This window comes from Aedes aegypti, chromosome 3 (genome assembly GCF_002204515.2).
Source record: "Aedes aegypti strain LVP_AGWG chromosome 3, AaegL5.0 Primary Assembly, whole genome shotgun sequence".
Taxonomy (NCBI): domain Eukaryota; kingdom Metazoa; phylum Arthropoda; class Insecta; order Diptera; family Culicidae; genus Aedes; species Aedes aegypti.
Genome location: NC_035109.1, coordinates 110,538,269 through 110,564,342, shown reverse-complemented (window position 1 = coordinate 110,564,342; position 26,074 = coordinate 110,538,269). Strand labels below are relative to the sequence as shown.

General features: G+C 40.1%; 1 protein-coding gene across 9 annotated transcripts in view; it reads right to left on the bottom strand.

The window, feature by feature from the left end:
* Positions 1-26,074, bottom strand: part of LOC5564866 (organic cation transporter protein) — a 294,930-nt gene that overhangs the window by 97,666 nt on the left and 171,190 nt on the right. The gene's annotated exons all lie outside the window — the stretch shown is intronic.

The following is a 26,074-nucleotide window of genomic DNA, read 5'->3' as shown; positions in this document are numbered from 1 at the left end:
TCCACACTGGATTCCCAGATAATCCACACTGGATTCCCAGAATCCACAACTGGATTCCCAGAATCCACACTGGATTCCCAGAATCCACACTGGATTCCCAGAATCCACACTGGATTCCCAGAATCCACACTGGATTCCCAGAATCCACCACTGGATTCCCAGAATCCACACCCCCTGGATTCCAGAATCCACACTGGATTCCCAGAATCCACACTGGATTCCCAGAATCCACACTGGATTCCCAGAATCCCACGCTGGATTCCCAGAATCCACACTGGATTCCCAGAATCCACGACTGGGATTCCCAGAATCACTGGATCCCCCACTGGATTCCCAGAATCCCACCTGATCCAGATCCACACTGGGATTCCCAGAATCACCTGGATTCCCAGAATCCACGCTGGATTCCCAGAATCACACTACAGAATCCACACTGGATTCCCAGAATGGGATCCCAGACCAGACTGGGATTCCCAGATCCCAGAATCCCCAGAATCCACCTGGATTCCCAGATCCACACGGATTCCCAGAATCCACACTGGATTCCCAGAATCCACACTGGATCCAAACACATGGATCCAGAACCACACGGATTCCCAGAATCCACGGATTCCCAGATCCACACTGGATTCCCAGAATCCCACGCTGGAATTCCCAGAATCCACGCTGGATTCCCAGAATCCACGCTGGATTCCAGATCCACCTGGTTCCAGAATCCACGCTGGATTTCAGAATCCACACTGGATTCCAGAATCCACACTGGATTCTCAGAATCCACACTGGATTCTCAGAATCCACACTGGATTCTCAGAATCCACACTGGATTTCCAGAATCCACACTGGATTCCCTGAATCCACACTGGATTCCCAGAATCCACACTGATTCCCAGAATCCACACTGGATTCCCAGAATCCACACTGGATTCCCTGAATCCACACTGGATTCCCTGAATCCACACTGGATTCCCTGAATCCACACTGGATTCCCTGAATCCACACTGGATTCCCTGAATCCACACTGGATTCCCAGAATCCACACTGGATTCCCAGAATCCACACTGGATTCCCAGAATCCACACTGGATTCCCAGAATCCACACTGAATTCCAGAATCCACGCTGGATTCCCAAGAAATCCACGCTGGGATTCCCAGAATCCACGCTGGATTCCCAGAATCCACGCTGGATTCCCAGAATCCACGCTGGATTCCAGAATCCACGCTGGATTCCCAGAATCCACACTGGATTCCCTGAATCCACACTGGATGTCCCTGAATCCACACTGGATTCCCTGAATCCACACTGGATTCCAGAATCCACACTGGATTCCCAGAATCCACACTGGATTCTCAGAATCCACACTGGATTCTCAGAATCCACACTGGATTCTCAGAATCCCACACTGGATTCTCAGAATCCACACTGGATTCCCAGAATCCACACTGGATTCCCTGATCCACACTGGATTCCCTGAATCCACACTGGATTCCCAGAATCCACACTGGATTCCTGAATCCACACTGGATTCCCAGAATCCACACTGGATTCCCTGAATCCACACTGGATTCCCAGAATCCACACTGGATTCCCTGAATCCACACTGGATTCCAGAATCCACACTGGATTCCCAGAATCCACACTGGATTCCAGAATCCACACTGGATTCCCAGAATCCACACTGGATTCCCCAGAATCCACACTGGATTCCCAGAATCCACACTGGATTCCCTGGATTCCCAGAAATCCACACTGGATTCCCAGAATCCACACTGGATTCCCTGAATCCACACTGGATTCCCAGAATCCACACTGGATTCCAGAATCCACACTGGATTCCCCAGAATCCACACTGGATTCCCAGAATCCACACTGGATTCCCAGAATCCACACTGGATTCCCAGAATCCCACTGGATTCCAGACAACTGGGATTCCCAGAATCCACACTGGGATTCCCAGAATCCACACTGGATTCCCAGAATCCACACTGGATTCCCAGAATCCACACTGGATTCCAGAATCCACACTGGATTCCCAGAATCCACACTGGATTCCCAGAATCCACACTGGATTCCCAAGAATCCACACTGGATTCCCAGAATCCACACTGGATTCCCCAGAATCCACACTGGATTCCCAGAACCACACTGGATTCCCAGAATCCACACTGGATTCCCAGAATCCACACTGGATTCCCAGAATCCACACGGATTCCAGAATCCACACTGGATTCCCAGAATCCACACTGGATTCCCAGAATCCACACTGGATTCCCAGAATCCACACTGGATTCCCAGAATCCACACTGGATTCCCAGAATCCACACTGGATTCCCAGAATCCACACTGGATTCCCAGAATCCACACTGGATTCCCAGAATCCACGCACTGGATTCCCAGAATCCACGCTGGATTCCCAGAATCCACGCTGGATTCCCAAATCCACACTGGATTCCAGAATCCACCACTGGATTCCCAGAAATCCACGCTTCGCTGGATTCCCAGAATCCACGCTGGATTCCCAGAATCCACGCTGGATTCCCAGAATCCACGCTGGATTCCCAGAATCCACACTGGATTCCCAGAATCCACACTGGATTCCCAGAATCCACACTGGATTCCCAGAATCCACCACTGGATTCCCAGAATCCACACTGGATTCCCAGAATCCACACTGGATTCCCAGAATCCACACTGGATTCCCAGAATCCACGCTGGATTCCCAGAATCCACGCTGGATTCCCAGAATCCACGCTGGATTCCCAGAATCCACACTGGATTCCCAGAATCCACACTGGATTCTCAGAATCCACACTGGATTCTCAGAATCCACACTGGATTCTCAGAATCCACACTGGATTCCCAGAATCCACACTGGATTCCCTGAATCCACACTGGATTCCTGAATCCACACTGGATTCCCTGAATCCACACTGGATTCCCTGAATCCACACTGGATTCCCTGAATCCACACTGGATTCCCTGAATCCACACTGGATTCCCTGAATCCACACTGGATTCGCTGAATCCACACTGGATTCGCTGAATCCACACTGATTCGCTGAATCCACACTGGATCCTGAATCCTCGCTGAATCCACCACTGGATTCCCTGAATCCCACACTGGATTCCCAGAATCCACGCTGGATTCCAGAATCCACGCTGGATTCCCAGAATCCACGCTGGATTCCCAGAATCCACGCTGGATTCCCAGAATCCACACTGGATTCCCAGAATCCACACTGGATTCCCAGAATCCACACTGGATTCCAGAATCCACACTGGATTCCCGAATCCACACTGGATTCCCTGAATCCACACTGGATTCCCTGAATCCACACTGGATTCCCTGAATCCACACTGGATTCCCTGAATCCACACTGGATTCCCTGAATCCACACTGGATTCCCTGAATCCACACTGGATTCCCTGAATCACACTGGATTCCCTGAATCCACACTGGATTCCCTGAATCCACACTGGATTCCCTGAATCCACACTGGATTCCTGAATCCACACTGGATTCCCTGAATCCACACTGGATTCCCTGAATCCACACTGGATTCCTGAATCCACACTGGATTCCCTGAATCCACCACTGGATTCCCTGAATCCACACTGGATTCCCTGAATCCACACTGGATTCCCTGATCCACACTGGATTCCCTGAATCCCACACTGGATTCCCTGAATCCACACTGGATTCCCTGAATCCACACTGGATTCCCTGAACCACACTGATTCCCTGAATCCCACTGATTCCCAGAATCCACACTGGATTCCCAGAATCTACACTACAATCCCAGCGTCCACACTGAAACCCTACGATCCACACTATAACTCCAGGATTCACACTGGAATCCCAGGATTCTGCACTGGAAACCCTTGGATCCACATTGGCATCCCAGGATATATTCTGAAATCTCATAATTTAATCCCACACTGACTTCCGGCACAGGAACCATTCTATAATTGTTCAGGAATCTCTGATTTGCAAACCACGCTTATGGTAGTATAAGACGAGCGTGGTGATGTCGACAAGAGCTGGTGACAAAACAGAAATGTATTATGCTGATAGCGCAACCTAGTGGAAGAAATATGAATTAAAAAACCTGTCATTAGACTGCCCATAATGTCTTTCACAACTTGCCAAAGATACCAACCATCCATTTTGTCTAAAATATTAACTGTATTCAGAAATGTTACTGATCTCAAAATAGATCACTGGGCGTTCGAGGCATCTGATCTCAAAATAGATCACTGGGCGTTAATGGGTTAATGTCAAATAACGATATTTTAAAAAAAAAAAAAGAGTATAGATGCCACGGAACATTTGTCAGAAATATTTTATTGGTACGCTTAAAATACCGATCTAGATTAGAAGTAAGTTATTTCGATCAGATTAAATAACGTCACACTATAGCTCTGATTCACCCATTATATTTGCCTCAGACATCATCGGAAGCATCCTCAGAACACTAGAAATTTTGGCCACCCAAACAAGGTGTCTGTCCCACAGTGTGCCGCCGGTGTTCTCGTTTCAGGTGGGTTTGGCGAAAACCACCTTGGAATACAACGCAGTGTTTACTAGTCCACGGTTGTATATCATTTTAGCATATTAAATCACATCTTGCGAAAGACGCCGCCCTCGCCACGATGCTAGTTCACGATCCGTGAACTTTTCTCCTAGCCAGGCTGCCATCAGGTGGCTCTATATTAGCATGTTATGCACGTTCGTGCTTCGGTCGTATCATCGACAGAGAATGCTGGATGCAAAGTCAATCGTTCAGTCTCAGTCTTGTACGATGTTGTGCGGTGTGGAGTGTTTGTTCACGCAAATGTGAAATGCTTCGCGAAAGGAGTTTATCTCTAAATGTTTATAGAAATCTTGTCACAAGGATCGCTAGGTGCTTTGGTTTGGCATTCTAACATGGAAACGTTTGCGGCGGGCTCTTTAATTGAACATTGTTGCCAGGGAAATTGGGAAACAATCATCTAAAGCATTGGAGAAAGTTCTGCTTTTGTAATGATTCCAACGGGTTTGTTTCACATTCTGAGCATATGTGTAGTCGAGATTAGAACTATTCCTATTTTTCAAACTTTTAAGAATGGGAACTTATAAAACCACCGGTTTGAAACACAGCAAAAGTAATATACTATCATGGCTGCCTTTTTACGGAAAGTTCATGTGCTTCAAACTGAATTCTATAAATTAGCTCGCAAGAAGCCTAGGTACTGTTTTTGTTATTGAAACAAATTACATTTGCTTACTTCGATAATAATAAAGACTGAAAGCATCTAACCTGGCAGCCCTGGTCCATCAAAACACAAGTGGAGGCTCGTCTGGCACACGGCGCGTGAACCAGATAGTCGTTACAATACAGACGTTAGAAGCGCGCGTAGAAGCATTGTCCGGAAGAACATCTCTCTCCAGTCTGCCGCCACGCAATCACGCTTCCAAACAGATGGCAGCAAATGTGTTTCTTCAATACACTATGCTGATGACGACCACGGCACCGTCAGACGATTTGTCGTAGATGTTATTTTAACGAAATTTAAAAGACATAAATAAAACATTATACGCGTTCGGGCATCAAACAAGATGCTGGGCAATCGTGGAGCGATGTTACCGTTTGCCACAAACGTCGCATGTGTATAGGGGGAGATCCCCCAGTGCCGGACAGCACCCAATACCGGACAAAGCCGAAACATTGAGAAATCATGGTCCAATCAAGATGGTGTATTAGTAGCAAAGAAAGCTATTATGTAGACCAATGATTGCGTAGAATAACACATCCTTGAAATATGCAAGCCTTTTTAAAAAAGTAGAAAAGTTTGAAAATCTTTAAAAAATTGACGTATCTACTTAATTTTGAGCCTATTTAGTAAATATTTTGAATATGAAAAAATACTTTGGATCCCGCAAGCATGATCGAACATAATCCTAATTTGATAGTATGAATGTATTTTGTACCTTAATTGAACTAAATATGGACAAATTACAATTTTGGTTTAGCACCTCCTGTCCCTCAGTTTCGGACAGCTTGATTTGTTATATAATATATTTGTAATTATTGCATCAGTGTCTCAGAATACTTTCATTTTTCATGGGTTCCGTCGATCATGGTATCAAATATGCAATAAAATTAAGAATAATGAACATTCAGAACAACATCGTAAAATGTGCTATTTTTCATCATATATGAAAGAGGTTTTTGATAGGCATCTTGCAAACTAAGAAAAACTCAAATTATTCTTGTAAATGTAGTAAATGCATTGAATTGGTAATTATAAACTATTCCTATAGTGTACACATTCGATGATGTTCAAATTTACAGAATTCGAGGCATTTCCAGATCTTGTCCGGTATTGAGTGCCACCTTTCGAGATCGATCAATTTGGTACTAAAACTCATCATCAAAATGCAATATCAAAATTCATATTTATATTTTCAAATTTATTTTTGTACACTATAAAAATGATAATATTTATCATAAATGGGTAACACGAGCCCATAAAATCAATATTTTTTCGAATTATGAATTTAGTGGCTTAAGTGTCCGGTACTGGGGGATCTCCCCCTACGCCATCAGACAACCAAGACGCAAGACGTTGTTGTAGTAAGCAAAGCTAAGCAGCTCATATTGCCAGATTTTCTTCCTGCTTCATAATGGGAACATAAGTGTCCTTTTTCGTCGGGAGCTTACGGAGTTTTATGCATACGATGGAAAATATGATGATGATTACCTCGATCTTGGATGTATAGCGGTTTTTTTTTCTCACTCGCGGAAAAGCTCATCATCCGCGTTAGAAGATTCAATTTTAGTTTCTTGGGATGATACAGCAATATCCGCAAGTGCTTGCGGTTTTCATTATTCATGTAATATTTTAGATTCAACATGTTATATGAAACCTGACTTACGTTGGCATTGGCCGTGAGAGGAATGGGAATTAAGCAAGATGGGACTTTTCCACAATTGTGAACTATCATGCGTCTCCATACTATTGTTTTCTTGTTATGAAATATCGAAAAGTTTGCAACTCGATACCTTTTGTCAGCATACTAGCAAAACAGAAGAAAATATGGATTCATTGTCATTGTGAAAAAAGAAACATCACAATCGAGAACGTTTAAGGCTTTATATACTAATCTGAAAAATTGATGAGATTTTAGCATTTTTGGAATGCTTACAAAATAACGGTTCAACGATTATTATTACTAATTTTTGGTCTCAAATCTCTTAGCAAAAAGCAGTGTTTCGTCCAGGGTTGACCAGGCCCTACGTTGTGATTAACTATGTGCTCCCGAAAGGGCAGACGAAATGACGAACGATATTCTCTTTTAAATAATTTACTGCCCACCACCGAGAGGCCGTTTTCTTGCTCGGTGGGGGATAATATACGGATGACAACTTACAACTAAAATTTTACAAAAAGGGTGCCTCTTTTATATCCTAGAGGTAGTACGGATGAGCTTTACATTACATAGGTGTAATGCGCCAACAGGCTAGCATCACGCAGCCCAATGCAACAGCATTAAAGCAATTGGGCTGCTTGCCTAGCATTGAGTCAAATGGGAGATGTCGTTGCAGTGAGCCCCAACAAGCAGTTTTACTAATTTGGGTCATTTTTGTACTCAAAAGTCAGAAATTTTCATAGAACGTGTAACGCCTAGATGTATGCAATGTCCTATATACTTAACGTAATTTGTTCGATTTTACACGAAATACACTTATTCATACTCCAAAAACGATTGATTTATGCTGGATTCAATGCTGAAACATAAGTGTCGATCGATATCTATTATTATAATAATGATATTATAGGTATAATATTTTTTCATTCAATTTCTTATCAACATGTAATTCTATGCATATTTGTCCCGCGGTCCATAAGGTTTACATAGAACATGGGACAAGTAGGCGACAGTAATGGTGTCGGGCGTATTTGTTTAAACTCTAAACCATGCTCTATAAACTTTTTTTGGAAAGTGACTTTTTCCATAAATTATACACTTTAATGCATCATGCATTATGTACTGTGGCCAAGGCAGGGTTGTAGAGTCACTTCCAGTAAACCAGGAAACAAACATGGATGAAGCTCAAAACTAGGTATGCTCAAACTTCATGAAATAGCCAACGCCTTGTTGTAAGAAAATGTTTCTTGCCTGTGTGGACACTGCGACAGTCCATTTCATTCTGCCAGTTAATTTTATTTTTTCCCTTCATCCAGCTTTTTTATTTAATTTTCAGAACACAAGAAGCCATTTAAAAGAAAGTTTGAGGCCCGATAAATTGCATGGAAAAACCTTGTTTAGCTAACTGATCAGCTATTTCGTTTCGTATTTTCGCTAAAGGTATCACATTTGACATCATATCATAACAACATTCTCCTCACTGAAAAACCTCAAGAATCCCGAGCTAAAAGTTATGCCAGTTCTAATTTTCGAACATGGTTTTCTAAAATCTAACGAAAACTACTTGATATTTTCACTTTATTTGACCTGTAGAAATATGTATATGTGCACGGCGAATGGAGGCCGCACGGTGACTGGTGACATTATCGGTACTATAAGACAACTGCTACAGCAGCTTGGCACACTCCCAAACAAGTCTTGATGGGTAAGTCTTCGACTGCTTTGCTATTCTAACAAATACACATATTAGCATTTCTCTAGCGCTTTTTATGAAAAATGTCAGAACATTCAAGAATGGCGCAAATTTTAGCCTGAAAAACTGTTGGCCAACTTCCTACTGGATAAGATACATGTGTGACCTATTATACGTATTATACATGTTTGTCTCCTGGTTCACCAGAGGTGACCTCTAGCTTTGACCATATGATAAAATTGATAATATTGCAAGTTGAAGGCCTGCACTATGGTTTTGAGAAGGTTTCATGACGTTCAAGTAGCCCCATTGTTGCTTTAGGTCAAATTCACATGTATTCCTTGGCTTTGACTCCTACTTCGAAAGTAGTTGGAATCAGGTTCCAACTTTCGCCCCATCTAATAAAGTAAACCAAGTGTTGTATTCTTGCATTGATCTGTTTCTTAAAGTCTAAAAATGACTGAAACGTATCGTTAAATATTGGTGTCGTTGCTAAAAATGTAAACATTGTGACTAAGGAACACTTATTTACAATTGAAAAACATGTCCACACCTGAATTTCCAGTTTGAAAATCCCACTCTCAGTACTTTTAACTAATCCCATCGATCATAGTAAAAACCTTATTTCATTAATCATTGTTGTTCATATATGGCCCTCTGTTAGTTTTCAAACTTCTATTCATTTCTCTCGTCGCTCGCTTGCGATTCTATCCATCATATCTGGACAAACATTTCAAAAGGGCACATCGACATCGGTAAACATTGGCTTTGCAAGTCGCTGTTGAGCCCAATTCAACTCGATCACGCTCACCAATACCACTATCAGGAAGAGCTAACATCAATCTTTCTGATAGTGGGGGGCTAAAAAGGGCTCAACAGCAACGTTTCTGAAAAAAGGCTCAAGACCTCTTGGGCCCTTTTCAAATGTTTGTCCAGATATTCTTTCATTAGTTTCCTGGCTCCCTTCCACTTTGAGTAGTATCGCTTTCACCGATAAAACCAATAAAAGCTCTTATGAATTCATTGACCATCAACAGATTACATGTTGCTCAAGGCAATTAATTACAATAAATGTCCAAAGATCGAACACCGCATCGCAACCAGATGATAGTTAAATCATGCATGACACATGTACCGAGAACGAGTGAATTAAACAAGTTAGCAATGGGGATTTTTTTTATATCCGTACGGGTTTGGGCCGAAAGGTCTCAGATTTTCATGAAACTTTTTCCACAGGCAGGGCTCATCAATATATGAATAAAAAATATGAGAAAAATTCAGGGTCGCCTATTTTCCCGGAAAACTCAGTTGGAAATTTTTTGTTTTCCCCTGACACTACTTACTTTGAAAAATCACAACTCAAGAACGAAGCATCATAGAAACAAAGTTTTTTTTTATGAAAATGAAAGCTAGTTTTCTCAGGAAAAAAAAATTATTAACTGGAAAAAGTTTTCCACAAAATTTTCCACCGTTGAGAAAATTCGTAAAGAAAAGCCGGAAAAACTATGCTCCAACTCGTGGAAAATTTTCAAGTAAATATTTTTGAGAAGATAATTTCATAAGCTTCAATCGCTGAAATTTTTGAAATGTACTTTTTTTTCGTTTTTGAAATATGGCCAATTTTGTGGAAAATGACCATATAAGCCTTTTCTTTAAAAACCCATATTTCAATCGAAGCATCGGAAAAACAAAGATTTTTTAACAAAGCAATTGCAAATTTTCTAAAACATCTAAAAAAAAAGATATGGGATTGGTTTTAATGAAGTATAAGTCGGAATGGATGATATTTTTCATAAAAAATTACACCGCTAAGAAAAACTGAAAAAAAAAACTGTTTCTGCCTCAATTTTTCATTACACTGAAAAGGGATTCTTTCTTTTCTATGGATAATAAGATTATTATGTTTTTTTTTTAATCTTATTTATTCAATTATTCAGTATATAACTTACATTTTCATCTTAATACTATCTATTTTTTCAACCGGGAAGATTGTCTTTTCTAATCAGAAGATTTTCATTTCTTTGTATTTTTAAGAACAAAGCATGCTGTATTTTCTTGGTTTTCATGTGCATCTGAGAATTCACTAGCAAAAATGCTTCGTTTGTCTTTTTGTATAAATGAAAGATTTATTTTTGTTCCAGGAATTGGAACAAGGTTAGAAAATCTTTCTTGAAGAAATTTTTCAGCCTCTGAATAGTCATTTTCAGTTGCATAGATAAATTGCCAATCTTTTTTAAATTGGTCTTTCACCTTTTGCGACACAGCCCAGTCGAAAAATTGATTGGCGTTATTAATTTCTGCTGACTTTCTAATACTAGCATCTCTAGCCATTCGCTTAATGTTGCCACCGATATTATCACAAGAACCTTTTCCATGTGAGGTTGGGAAAAAGTGCCATTCTGCTTTAATTTTAAAATCATTTTCATGGTTGCATACATTTTTGAAATTTGAAAGTTTTCCACTAATTGGAACATAGTTTTTCCGGCTTTTCTTTACAAATTTTCTCAACGGTGGAAAATTTTGTGGAAAACTGTTTCCAGGTAATATTTTTTTTTTATTCCTGATAAAATTTGCTTTCATTTTCATAAAAAAAAAACTTTGTTTCTACGATGCTTCTTTGTTGAGTTATGATTTTTCAAAGAAAAGGTTCAAAATGGCACATTTGCACATTTTTACAAAATTGGCCATAACTCAAAAACGAAAAACAAAGTAAATTTCAAAAATTTCAGCGATTAAAGCTTATGAAATTATTTTCTCAAAAATATTTTTTTGAAAATTTTCCACGAGTTGGAGCATAGTTTTTCCGGCTTTTCTTTACGAATTTTCTCAACGGTGGAAAATTGTGTGGAAAACCCCGTGGAATCGTACAACTTTATTTTTCTCCCATACTGAGCTGGGCCAGTCTATTCTATACGATTCCGGTGAATGCAACTGTCGCCATTCGATTTTTTGACGTTTCTCTCATGAAATATGGAGGTTTTGGAGTACCGCAAGCAACTGCACTAAGGCGGCATCCACAAATTACGTAACGCTCTAGGGGGAGGGGGGGAGTAGGCTCAAGCGTTACGGCTCATACAAAAATTTTAAATTTTTCATACAATAAGCGTTACGGAGGGGGGGAGGGGTCAAAAATTTTCCAATTTTAGCGTTACGTAATAAATGGACGCTGCCTAATTAGATGACGTTTTGAATCTATATTTTCCTACTGTGTGGTGGGGCAAATCTTCGCTTAAGACAATCAATGTTGAACCTTATTCGTTTGCTCTACTTTTGACTCTTCTGGTTGGTGAAGAGTCTTCGATAGGCCTTCTAACCAGGGTTGCGCTATTTACATCGTGCTAGAGGGCCTGCCTCCTCTGTGCTGACACGTTCTTTACATGATGACCACGGTCATTGCCATCGCAACCATCCACATTTAGCAGGACTTTGGACCTGTAACTCTGGCTATGGAGAGTCGTCATGCGCTAGCGGTGTTAAGGTGAAGATGAATCGAAGCCAAACTTCAAATTTTCAAGAGCACGGATCTGATGAACCAAACATCCGTTTAAGATGAACACTTAATCGATTGGTCACTAGCTGGTGGTGACCAATCGATTAGGTTTTCAGTTCAAATGAATGTTTGGTTCTCCAGATCCGTGTTCTTGAAAATTTGAACTTTGGCTTCGATTCATCTTCACCTTAACTGTTATAACTAAACTAGCATAGTACGTTAGGATTAGCTTCATCTCTTCTTTTTTAAGACGGAATTTATGTCCTAAGGATCGCTGTCTATATTAGCAAATTCTAATATCACTTCATGATTGTGCTACTTTTCCTCGAATGTCGGTTCCCCGAATGACCCGTTTCCCCGAATGCCATTTCCCCGAATGCCATTTTCTCCGAAAAGTGGAGCAGTTCAAATAGGCGCTATAATAGTTTTCAATTGCAGGCTGGTGAATTAGAAAGAACGATAAGCAATCAAAAGAAGAAGGTATTTGGTCATTCTCGGCTATACACATGTTGCCAAAAATGCTGAGGACGGTAAAACTTTTAAGAGCCGCCAATCAAATAAAGAAGGGTGCATATCAGATGACCAGTACGTTCACCACCCTGAAATGTATAAACATATGAGAATTATGATTTCCAAAAACTTTTCGGGGAAGTGGGTTATTCGGGGAAACGGGATATTCGGGGAACTGTCATTCGGGGAACTGGCGTTCGGGGAAACGACATTCGGGGAACCGACATTCGGGGAAAAGTAGCACAACTTTACTTCATAAGATTTTCTCGATGATTTGCGGCATAGCACGTTATCCACTATTGAGATTTTTTGTCTTTAACAAGCGAAGGCTTTGATCTGACGACCTCTGAATAGAAATCGTAAGCTCCATGAAGAATCACTGACCTATGTGTCATGCGAATTAATCTATGCCAACGACATACCTCTTCCAACTTCCATTATCGATATGCAAATACTCTCTGATTATGTGGCTTGAAGTTTTAAATTTTCAGCCACACAGTGTCCCGACTGCTAAACACCATTCAGTGCATGTCGTATACGTACAGCGGATGATAATTCTTCCTCCTGAATTGATGCGGTTTTCCCGGTTTTCCACAATTTTGCTATGCAAATAAACTCAGCCGGAGTCGAGTGTACACACATCGCTGTCGGTCGTGCCATCAACCGGAGGTAATAAAAGCAAAGGTATAGGGTAAACACGCTGGTTTTGCTCAAGCTAAAAGAAATTATTTTTCAGAGGTTTATTGGGAACCCTGAATGTGCTGTAGATACGTCAAATCTTTATTATTTATGAAAATATCAGAAACGATCAAAACAATGTTTAACTTGGGTTCCAAAACTGACCAATCATAATGCTTTCTTGCCGGAGTTGTCAAATTAGAAATACACAAGCCAAATAAGGTACATGACAGTGGAAATAATATGGAAAACGAATTATTTCTTAATTAATTAGCTCATTACGCGTGGTAAAGATGAAAAATATATGAGTAAAATTTTGAAAAAAACCATGTGCTCAGGTGGGGTTCAAACCCACGACTCTTGTATGCTAGACGAGTGCTTCACCAATTGAGCTACCGACACTTCCGAATTAAAAATCCAACAGTTCACGCAGTTATTTTTATTATAGTTTTTTTTAACACATTCGGACGATTGATTGAATGGAGGTGAATCATGTGAATGTTGTTTACAAAGCGCTAAGCGATTCATTCAAATTTTCTCTGTAACAAAGTGTATTGTCCCTTTAGGTTACAATTGCCGGTATGGCCAAAACCGGTACCTCTACCCTACGCAAGGAGACGCTGCAATGAAGAGATTTGATTTTCCCGCTACCACGAAATGTGTGTTCTTGGTGCGAGCAGTAGAATGGGTGGCAGACCGCAAGTTTTCCGACATACCTACACATGTTTGACGAGTTTGTTTAACCTTCTTCGGTGACACGATTCCATCAACGGGAAAGTTGGCTGGTACCGTTTGGCGTCTTTTGATCTAAATGGTTCGGTAAAGCGACTGCAGACAGCGTGTGGTTTAAGTCTAATGAAAATCCAAATTAATTTACAAGAAATCGTTCCGGGATTATTTGCTTTGTGGACGATGGATCAGAGTGGTGTGTCTATATGTTGGGTTTGTTAGAACATAATGTTGATTTTTGAAAAACTGTATATTTGTTTTGTATTTCCAATGTTTTGAATGGTACTGTAACAATACGTTTTCTGGGTAGCCACAACACCCCCCCCCCCCCAAAAATGACGGATCTCCTCGTAGATTTTTTCAAATCAAATTAATATCAATTGCACTGTTAAGTGAATTCTATTTCCTACGTTCTACATTGGTTAACTACACATTGAACTTTGAGACAACTTCCAAGCCTGATTGACAATCCCACTGAGAGCCGAACCATACTGCCTCCACCTCACGTACTACAGTTTGCGCTCGCGCACTTAATTGGTTTGCCAGTAGCCATCCATCCATCCATCAGGGGGCGGTTGTCACTCTGTGACCTCTAGCAATTCATCAACCCCACGTTCACCCCTTTGACAGAGAGGTAACGAAAACTCGTTGAAGAGGGTAATAAAAAAGAAAATCACCTCCCCTTTGAGCATGAGTGAGCATAGCAACCCGCAATAAACCGGTACTTTAAATATACACCTATGACGACGCACAGCGGTTCAATTTTTTTAAAAGCCAGCAAAAACTCAATCACGTTCTAAGCTAAAAAAAAAATACAAAAACAAACAAGGAATCTAACTCATCGATTGAAAAAAAAAATCTCTTTTACCAAAGTTTGCCTCATCATTTTTTTTTATAATTTTAGTGCCCCAAAATGTGTGAAACACATAAATTTGGTTGAAACTTTGTTTTATGAAAACCAAAACATGGTAACTATGCTCAAAAAAGCGTGTGTACCCCTCATTCGTTCTCCCCAACACTTATCATGAACAAAATATTAAGTATGCGTAATTTTTGCTATCATTTTTTTTTTAAATTGGAACCACTTTGTCACGATAGCTTGAGGGGTGTATTATGCAGATAGTGATATATGAAGTGGATCAACGATGGATAATAAAATTTGATTATGACACGGTAATGTACAGAGACTTACTTTCTTGGTAGGTCAATGCAACTAGTTGCTTTGAGCTGTGTGACATACTCCGTTCTTAAAAGTTGTTCTGTTTAAATTGTCTGCATGCTTATGAATTATGGTTTTGCTTTGCTTCTTTTACGAATAAGTCATGATTATCTCTCAATAGTTTAACAACGCCGTGCAAAATTTGCAACTTAAATTGAATTATCACCCAAGTCGGAATCCAAAACGTTGTGATGTGGATGTGAGAATTCCATCACATTCAAGAAGATAGTACCAACGCTTAATAATTGAGATTTATTTCCGTCGTTAATTAGATTGGTCACGATTTGCAAGCCAACAGCGCTGCGGCAGAAATCAACTGCTCTTGATAAGCCAGGGGGTATTGTGTTGCGGAGATACGCATGCGGCCATCAGAGTGAAATGTGCTATTGTCGCAATCAATGGTCGCAATTGGACTGTGGAAGAGAAACATCTGCTGCGCGCAATTGCAAATTGGATCGAGATAAGCAACACATCTCTCAATCGAAAGTTGTATTTGCATGATTCGCGCTAAGTACAGATCTATACGAATACAGTGAATTATATCAGCAGCAGATGTTTCAAATACATTAAGATCTATAAGAAGATCTTGGCTGATATGATAATTGTATAGGGAAAGTGTACCAGTTATGGCTATAGTGGTTCTCTATTTGGCCATATGGGAAATTTTGATAACTTTCACATTTTAAATCTTTTTGAATGTTTTAACATCAAGATCTATCTTAATTCTAACTACTACAATACACAACATTTTTCAAAATTTGAAAACATGAAAGTAATCACGTATGGCAAAATAGGGAACCATTATGTCCATAACTGGTACACCTACCCTATTTAAGGTAGAGAGATGCGACAATTTCTTCAGTGGATACGAGTAACTGACACTGAAGAAAACTGCAAGTGGTAGGGTAAGAGCTCCGGTTTTGGCCAGCCTAAGAGAAAATATAAATAAAAAATATATGGGAAACCCTATTTATACTACAAATATGTCAAATGCAAGCTTTCTATTCATATTATGTATGGAAAATATCGGAACTAAGCTAAAACCATTTTTTCGCTTTGAAAATCTTATTGGTCAATATAGGCCACTAGAACCAGTTTCGGCCAGAGATTTAGTTTTGGTTCCCAAATTGGCCAATCACATTGATTACTTATGAGAGTGGCCAAATTAGGAGTATCCTGGCCAAATAAGGGGTATGGAAATAAGAATTATAAGGAAAACAAATAGTTTTTCTCGAGTTTTAAATTAGTTTGGACGAGTGAATGAATGTTCCTCTATCATGTGGATGTGACCTACTGTGCACATAAGGTTTCATGCTGATTGGCTATGTAAAACGGTGTATAATTCACTATGGCTACAACTGGCGTATGGCAAAAACCGGTGCTTGTATCCTAGTTGAATTACGCGTATTTGTCAAAGATAAGCATTTAGCGCGGAATTAGAGGTACAAGTTACTCCATTCTACTTTTTAGTTTCTCTATTGAGATTCTACTCAGAGGATTCGAATACATTAAAAAGAGATATGAAATTTCTTTTTCTCTTTTTAATGTATTCGAACTGTTGCGTTGGTTCAACCAAAAGCAATGCATCGTTTTTCGAAGCAGATCAAAACACATTCACTTTTGATGATCAGCTTGAACTGCAAATATATTTATTTATTAATTTATAATTATTTCAACAGTATTTTAGTACAATTATCATTGCTTCCTTATGCCCTTTTATTTGGTTTCGCACCTGGATTAAATTTATCTACTTCTGAAATTCACTCTAGCTTCTACAGTTCCCTTACGATCTGTCATTCTCACGCACTAAACAATGTTAGCTATAATCTACACAGTTCGAACGAAACGTGTAAATTTCTGAGACATATAATGCACATAATTGGAGCGTGGTGTATCATGGATATTTACATGATATGTCATCTAAACTTCAATTATATGTCATGTAATACATCAGGATTCTGCGTGATCACGTGACATATAACACATATTTACATGATTCCAGACTTAAATTTACATGACATTATGTTTACATCACATAAATGAAGTTTACATGACGTGTAATCTTCATTATTTTTAACTGTGTAGGGTAGCCAGCTAATCCCTGCGCGCCAACACGAACCCTCTGAGCAGAATCTCAATAAAAAAAACATACGAGTAGATTTGAGTACCTTGTCCTTTTAGTTTCTATTTTATAAACATCCATGGTATCTTGTTCTATGATGCTTTATCGGCGGTATTTTTCTAAACAAAACGTAAGTCCATACTTTTAGGTGAAAATAATAAAAACATGATGAAACATTTTTTTATCAAAACAATCAATAGTGAACGGTGCAGGGTCATTAGGACGCTACGGTGAATTCAATAGAGTTCTGTTAAAAACTTCGTTAAATACATTCGTGCAGCATTTCTTCCAGGAATTACTCCCAAATTTCTACAGGTATCCAGAAGGTGTTGCTCTGAATTCTTTCAAAATCTTTCCAATGAATTCTATCAAAATCATGGCTCCAAATACACAATGCACGGGTTATCACTTGTTGCAGGGATCCCTTCGTAAACTATTCCAAAAATTTATATTTTTTCCCGTATATACCCCTAAGTATTTTCCAAAGAGTTCAACTAATGATTATTTCTTAAATTATTTCTGAACATTCCTCTTGAATTAGGAATTACTCTCGAAATTACTGTAAGAATTGATTCAGGAATACCGTAATCCGGGGGCAAATTGATCACTGGGGTGAATTTGATCGGGTCGGTACCAAATAGCATTTCCTTTCAAAGATGCTTAATACTTCGTTTCCATCACAAACATTCCATGTTTTCTAGTTTATAGATGTCTAATGATGGTTTTAAACTATTTCATTTTTATTAGGGTCAGTTTTGCATAGAAATATTCACAGTTTTTGAAGGTGTAAGCAATACTGTTGGAAATATCGGCACTAAACAATCTGTTGGTGCAGAGCCTGCATGTAAACTTTGAGTGTTTAAAATATTGTGTTAGCTTCAGTGTGAACTGCTGAAATCATTTTTGAAATCGTTCAGCATTACAAGAATAGTTTTTTTGCTCATAAAACCGTTTTTGTTGAATAAACTGCTTGTTTCAAGGGAAATTGCATTGCAAAAAATCAATTACATAAATTGATAGAGATCAATGAATTTCTGATTTTACCGAAATAAATTTGGCAATTTTTGAATTCCAAAGAAAATCATGACAAAAAATTGTGAAAAAGTGATCAATTTGCCCCCGGATTACGGTACTTTTAATGTATTCTCAGAGACCATATCAAGTTTTTTTTCTGAATTCTATCAAATTACCTATGTTTTTTTATATATCCTCAAGATTTTTTTTGAAATGGTAAATTCCATGGGAGTCAGCCATCAGTTTTCCACGAATTCTATTAAAGATTCTACCATCGATATCTTTCCAGAACAACAGCAATTTTATCAAAAGTTCTTATAAAGACATCATTGAGAAAGACTTCAAAACCTTTTTCACTATTTCCAACAAAATTCTTCATGACAAAATTTCTTTAGAGATTTATACATCCGAATTCCTACGCATTCTTTTTAAAAGCTCTTTCAAAATAATTCCAATAAATTCCACGGGAGCTCGTCTTGGAATTTTTGTATATACTGAATTCCAGAATTTCATTCAGAGATTTTTATACTTTTTTTTTCAATAATTCTTCGAAAATTCATTCAGGTGTTGCTTAGAAATATCCAGCAATATGAAATAAAATGTAAAAAATCCTTTGAGTTATTAAGACATTTTGTTGTGTTCATATATGATAGCAAAACCAGAGATAAAGCATTAGATAAAATCCCGGAAGAAAAATCACTGAAATTATTCCTATTCCTGGACAAATCAATTCGATACGTGCAGTGCGATCAACTTCGAAACCTTCCTTGGAACATCGGCGAACTTTTTGGAAGTCCTTCAGACAACTCAAGGGAAAGTTCCTTGAAATTCTACGAGAAGTCTTTCAAAGAAATTTCTTCATTCTGATTTTTTGTAAAACATGACTGAATTCAACAATCACAAGCTAATTAAAAAAATATTAATTATTATATTCTGAAGAAGCTTAACAGATATTTCTAGGAGTATTGTAAGGATAAGATCCAAAAACATTGAAAGGGAAATTACTTGAACAATCACTGGAAAATTTTTTGAGGAGATTCTTTGAAAAATTCCAGGAATGATTCATGAATAAATCCTTCGATAATCTTAACAATTTTGGTGGAATTTGACCATCAAAACCATAAAAAATTGGTTTAAAAATTCCAGAAGGCGTACAGTTACTGTAAGAATGTTTGAACAAATTTTCGGAGTAGTTCTCAGAGGTATCTCTGAACATTTTCATTAGCAATTTCTAGAATAATATTTTGAAGAATAACTAGAAATATCAAAAGAAAAATACCTCCAAAAACTAACAAGGAATAAAAACTTTCAAAGTGATCTCACAAATATATGTGATTCTCAATAGAATTCCAGGTGTTACTGCTGGGGATTTTTTTTTTTATTTCCGTACGGGTTCGGGCCGAAAGGTCTCAGATTTTCATGAAACTTTTTCCACAGACAGGGCTCGTCTATATATGAATAGAAAAATTGAGAAATATTTATATAATTTTCCCGGAAAATTCAGTTGGAATTTTTTTGTTTTCTCCTGACACTACTTACTTTGAAAAATCATAGCTCAAGAACGAAGCATCATAGAAACAAAGTTTTTTTTTATGAAAATGAAAGCAAATTTTCTCAGGAATAAAAAAAATATTAACTGGAAAAAGTTTTCCACAAAATTTTTCACCGTTGAGAAAATTCGTAAAGAAAAGCCGGAAAAACTATGCTCCAACTCGTGGAAAATTTCAAAAATATATTTTTGAGAAGGTAATTTCATAAGCTTTAATCGCTGATATTTTTGAATTGTACTTTTTTTTTCGTTTTTGTGTTATGGCCAATTTTGTGGAAATTGACCATATAGGCCTTTTCTTTGAAAACCCATATTTCAATCGAAGCATCGGAAAAACAAATATTTTTTATCAAAGCAATTGCAAATTTTCGAAAACATCTGGAAAAAAAGATATAAGATTGGTTTTAATGAAGTATAAGTCGCAATGGATGATATTTTTCATGAAAAATTACACCTCTCAGAAAAACTGAAAAAAACTGTTTCTGCCTCAATTTTTCATTACACTGAAAAGGGATTCTTTTTTTTTCTATGGACCAGATAAGATTATTATTATTATTTTTTTAATTTTATTTATTCAATTATTCAGTATATAACTTACATTTTCATCTTAATACTATCTATTTTTTAACCGGAAAGATTGTCTTTGGTTGCTAACACCAGAAGATTTTCGTTTCTTTGTATTATTAAGAACAAAGCATGCTGTATTTTCTTGGTTTTCATGTGCATCTGAGAATTCACTAGCAAAAATGCTTCGTTCGTCTTTTGGTATAAATGAATGATATATTTTTGTTCCAGGAATTGGAACAAGGTTAGAAAATCTTTCCTGAAGAAATTTTTCAGCCTCTGAATAGTCATTTTCAGTTGCATAGATCAATTTCCAATCTTTTTTAAATTGGTCTTCACCTTTTGCGACACAGCCCAGTCGAAAAATTGTTTGGCGTTATTAATTTCTGCTGACTTTCTAATACTAGCATCTCTAGCCATTCGCTTAATGTCAAATTTCAAAAATGTATGCAACCATGAAAATGATTTTAAAATTAAAGCAGAATGGCACTTTTTCCCAACCTCACATGGAAAAGGTCCTTGTGATGGTATTGGTGGCAACATTAAGCGAATGGCTAGATGGTAGTATTAGAAAGTCAGCAGAAATTAATAACGCTAAAAAATTTGACAATGCTGACCGAGTTCAAGAGAAAATACATGATAATCATTGAAAATATGCAGTAGAATTCCCGAAGGTGTCATCTTAGATGAATACTTGGAGGAATCCTTATGAACTTCTCAGACAGTTATTAGCTTCTAACTAACACTTGAAACAATTGAGTACCTTGAGGTGCTACTTGTGATTTGCTTGTAGAAATAAGAGATACTCCTATAAGTGATCCCTGGAAATAAAACCTGGAGTGATTATTGAAGAAATTCCTTGAAGAATCGGAAGAAAAAGTTCTAGATAAATCTCAGGCAGAACTCCTGGGGAAGATAACTTGTCAGATCCTTGGCATGAACCTTTTGCATTCCATATTAAATTTATGGCAGATTTTTCCATAGATTTTATTTTTTTTTTTCCTTGTCTGTAGAGCCTTTTACCCACTGCGTCCAATAATTAGGAATATTGTGGTATGACCCATATTTAATTTTGTGCTCATCAAATATCCTCTCACAATTGAGATGTGGTGGACAATGGTTGATGGAGCACGTTATCCCAACTAGGCTCAACTCGTTTTATAAAGTTTATTACCCTGTTTGGATTGCATTGCCAAACTTCGGAGGGCTCCAATAACCCTTTTCCAAATATTGACAACCTTTGATTGAACAATGCTCCACAGCTGCAAAGCAAGTGTTCAGCGGTTTCGTTTTCGTTCAAACAAAATCGACATTCTGAGAATTGGATTTTTCCAATCTTGTAAAGGTAATATCTGCTCGGGCAGTGACCAGTCATCAGACCGGTTATTACCCTGGTATTCTTTTTATTAAGATTTAATATGGCCCGGGCTTTTGACAGACTGGGTCTAATAAATCTTTTCGCTTGCTTGGCTGTATCCGTGGCATTCAAATTAGTTTCTACCATGGACATTTCCCAAGTTCTTAGTTCATCCTAAGAGTACTCTCAGGAACTCCACAAAAAGGGTTCAGGGCCGACGAAGCTCGAAGATAGATAATAGATATACTAATCCAGTGTGGATTCTGGGAATCCAGTGTGGATTCTGGAATCCAGTGTGGATCCTTGGAATCCAGTGTGATCTGGGAAATCCAGTGTGGATTCTGGGAATCAGTGTGGATTCTGGGAATCCAGTGGGATTCTGGAATCCAGTGTGGATTTCTGGATGAATCCAGTGTGGAATTCTGGGAATCCAGTGTGGATTCTGGGAATCCAGTGTGGATTCTGGGAATCCAGTGTGGATTCTGGGAATCCAGATGTGGATTCTGGGAATACCAGTGTTTGGGAGGGGTTCTGGGAATCCAGTGTGGATTCTGGGAATCCAGTGTGGATTCTGGAATCCAGTGTGGATTCTGGGGAATCCAGTGTGGATTCTGGGAATCCAGTGTGGATTCTGGAATCCAGTGTGGGATTCTGGGAATCCAGTGTGGATTCTGGGAATCCAGTGTGGATTCTGGGAATCCAGTGTGGGATTCGGGAATCCAGTGTGGATTCTGGGAATCCAGTGTGGATTCTGGGAATCCAGTGTGGATTCTGGGAATCCAGTGTGGATTCTGGGAATCCAGTGTGGATTCTGGGAATCCAGTGTGGATTCTGGGAATCCAGTGTGGATTCTGGGATCCAGTGTGGATTCTGGGAATCCAGTGTGGATTCTGGGAATCCAGTGTGGATTCTGGGAATCCAGTGTGGATTCTGGGAATCCAGTGTGGATTCTGGGAATCCAGTGTGGATTCTGGGAATCCAGTGTGGATTCTGGGAATCCAGTGTGGATTCTGGGAATCCAGTGTGGATTCTGGGAATCCAGTGTGGATTCTGGGAATCCAGTGTGGATTCTGGGAATCCAGTGTGGATTCTGGGAATCCAGTGTGGATTCTGGGAATCCAGTGTGGATTCTGGGAATCCAGTGTGGATTCTGGGAATCCAGTGTGGATTCTGGGAATCCAGTGTGGATTCTGGGAATCCAGTGTGGATTCTGGGAATCCAGTGTGGATTCTGGGAATCCAGTGTGGATTTCTGGGAAATCCCCAGTGTGGATTCTGGGAATCCAGTGTGGATTCTGGAATCCAGTGTGGATTCTGGGATCCGTGTGGATTCTGGGAATCCGTGTGGATTTCTGGGAATCCAGTGTGGATTCTGGAATCCAGTTGTGGGATTCTGGGAATCCAGTGTGGATTCTGGGATCCAGTGTGGATTCTGGGAATCCAGTGTGGATTCTGGGAATCCAGTGTGGATTCTGGGAATCCAGTGTGGATTCTGGGAATCCAGTGTGGATTCTGGGAATCCAGTGTGGATTCTGGAATCCAGTGTGGATTCTGGGAATCCAGTGTGGATTCTGGGAATGGAACAGTGTGGGATTCTGGGAATCCAGTGTGGATTCTGGGAATCCAGTGTGGATTCTGGGAATCCAGTGTGGATTCTTGGGAATCCAGTGTGGATTCTGGGAATCCAGTGTGGATTCTGGGATCCAGTGTGGATATGGGAATCCAGTGTGGATTCTGGGAATCCAGTGTGGATTCTGGGAATCCAGTGTGGATTCTGGGAATCCAGTGTGGATTCTGGGAATCCAGTGTGGATTCTGGGAATCCAGTGTGGATTCTGGGAATCCAGTGTGGATTCTGGGAATCCAGTGTGGATTCTGGAATCCAGTGTGGATTCTGGGAATCCAGTGTGGATTCTGGGAATCCAGTGTGGATTCTGGGACCAGGGATCTGGATCCAGTGTGGATTCTGGGAATCCAGTGTGGATTCTGGGAATCCAGTGTGGATTCTGGGAATCCAGTGTGGATTCTGGGAATCCAGTGTGGATTCTGGGAATCCAGTGTGGATTCTGGGAATCCAGTGTGGATTCTGGGAATCAGTGTGGATTCTGGGAATCCAGTGTGGATTCTGGGAATCCAGTGTGGATAGTGGGAATCCAGTGTGGATTCTGGGAATCCAGTGTGGATTCTGGGAATCCAGTGTGGATTCTGGGAATCCCAGTGTGGATTTCTGGGAATCCAGTGTGGATTCTGGGAATCCAGTGTGGATTCTGGGAATCCAGTGTGGATTCTGGGAATCCAGTGTGGATTCTGGGAATCCAGTGTGGATTCTGGGAATCCAGTGTGGATTCTGGGAATCCAGTGTGGATTCTGGGAATCCAGTGTGGATTCTGGGAATCCAGTGTGGATTCTGGGAATCCAGTGTGGATTCTGGGAATCCAGTGTGGATTCTGGGAATCCAGTGTGGATTCTGGGAATCCAGTGTGGATTCTGGGAATCCAGTGTGGATTCTGGGAATCCAGTGTGGATTCTGGGAATCCAGTGTGGATTCTGGGAATCCAGTGTGGATTCTGGGAATCCAGTGTGGATTCTGGGAATCCAGTGTGGATTCTGGGAATCCAGTGTGGATTCTGGGAATCCAGTGTGGATTCTGGGAATCCAGTGTGGATTGGGATCCGTGGGATTGGAATCCAGTGTGGATTCTGGGAATCCAGTGTGGATTCTGGGAATCCAGTGTGGATTCTGGGAATCCAGTGTGGATTCTGGGAATCCAGTGTGGATTCTGGGGAATCCAGTGTGGATTCTGGGAATCCAGTGTGGATTCTGGGAATCCAGTGTGGATTCTGGGAATCCAGTGTGGATTCTGGGAATCCAGTGTGGATTCTGGGAATCCAGTGTGGATTCTGGGAATCCAGTGTGGATTCTGGGAATCCAGTGTGGATTCTGGGAATCCAGTGTGGATTCTGGGAATCCAGTGTGGATTCTGGGAATCCAGTGTGGATTCTGGGAATCCAGTGTGGATTCTGGGAATCCAGTGTGGATTCTGGGAATCCAGTGTGGATTCTGGGAATCCAGTGTGGATTCTGGGAATCCAGTGTGGATTCTGGGAATCCAGTGTGGATTCTGGGAATCCAGTGTGGATTCTGGGAATCCAGTGTGGATTCTGGGAATCCAGTGTGGATTCTGGGAATCCAGTGTGGATTCTGGGAATCCAGTGTGGATTCTGGGAATCCAGTGTGGATTCTGGGAATCCAGTGTGGATTCTGGGAATCCAGTGTGGATTCTGGGAATCCAGTGTGGATTCTGGGAATCCAGTGTGGATTCTGGGAATCCAGTGTGGATTCTGGGAATCCAGTGTGGATTCTGGGAATCCAGTGTGGATTCTGGGAATCCAGTGTGGATTCTGGGAATCCAGTGTGGATTCTGGGAATCCAGTGTGGATTCTGGGAATCCAGTGTGGATTCTGGGAATCCAGTGTGGATTCTGGGAATCCAGTGTGGATTCTGGGAATCCAGTGTGGATTCTGGGAATCCAGTGTGGATTCTGGGAATCCAGTGTGGATTCTGGGAATCCAGTGTGGATTCTGGGAATCCAGTGTGGATTCTGGGAATCCAGTGTGGATTCTGGGAATCCAGTGTGGATTCTGGGAATCCAGTGTGGATTCTGGAATCCAGTGGATGGGAATCCAGTGTGGATTCTGGGAATCCAGTGTGGATTCTGGGAATCCAGTGTGGATTCTGGGAATCCAGTGTGGATTCTGGGAATCCAGTGTGGATTCTGGGAATCCAGTGTGGATTCTGGGAATCCAGTGTGGATTCTGGGAATCCAGTGTGGATTCTGGGAATCCAGTGTGGATTCTGGGAATCCAGTGTGGATTCTGGGAATCCAGTGTGGATTCTGGGAATCCAGTGTGGATTCTGGGAATCCGGTGTGGATTCTGGGAATCCAGTGTGGATTTTAGGAATTTAGTGTTGATTCTTGGAATCCACTGTGGATCCTGGAATTACAATTGGTGTCCCAGTCTGATTCAAAGTGTTTCAGTGTGGATCATAGGATTCTAGGTTTAGATTGTGTTGCTGCATTGTGGATCCCTGGTTTCTAATGTGGATATTAGAATTCCACTAGGTTTGTTGTATTTTTGTGCATATCTTGGGACTGTAGTTCCGAATCTTGGTATTCCTTTGTGGATATTGAAATTCCTGGAATTCCAGTTTAGATCCTGGGATTGTAACATGGGTCGTAT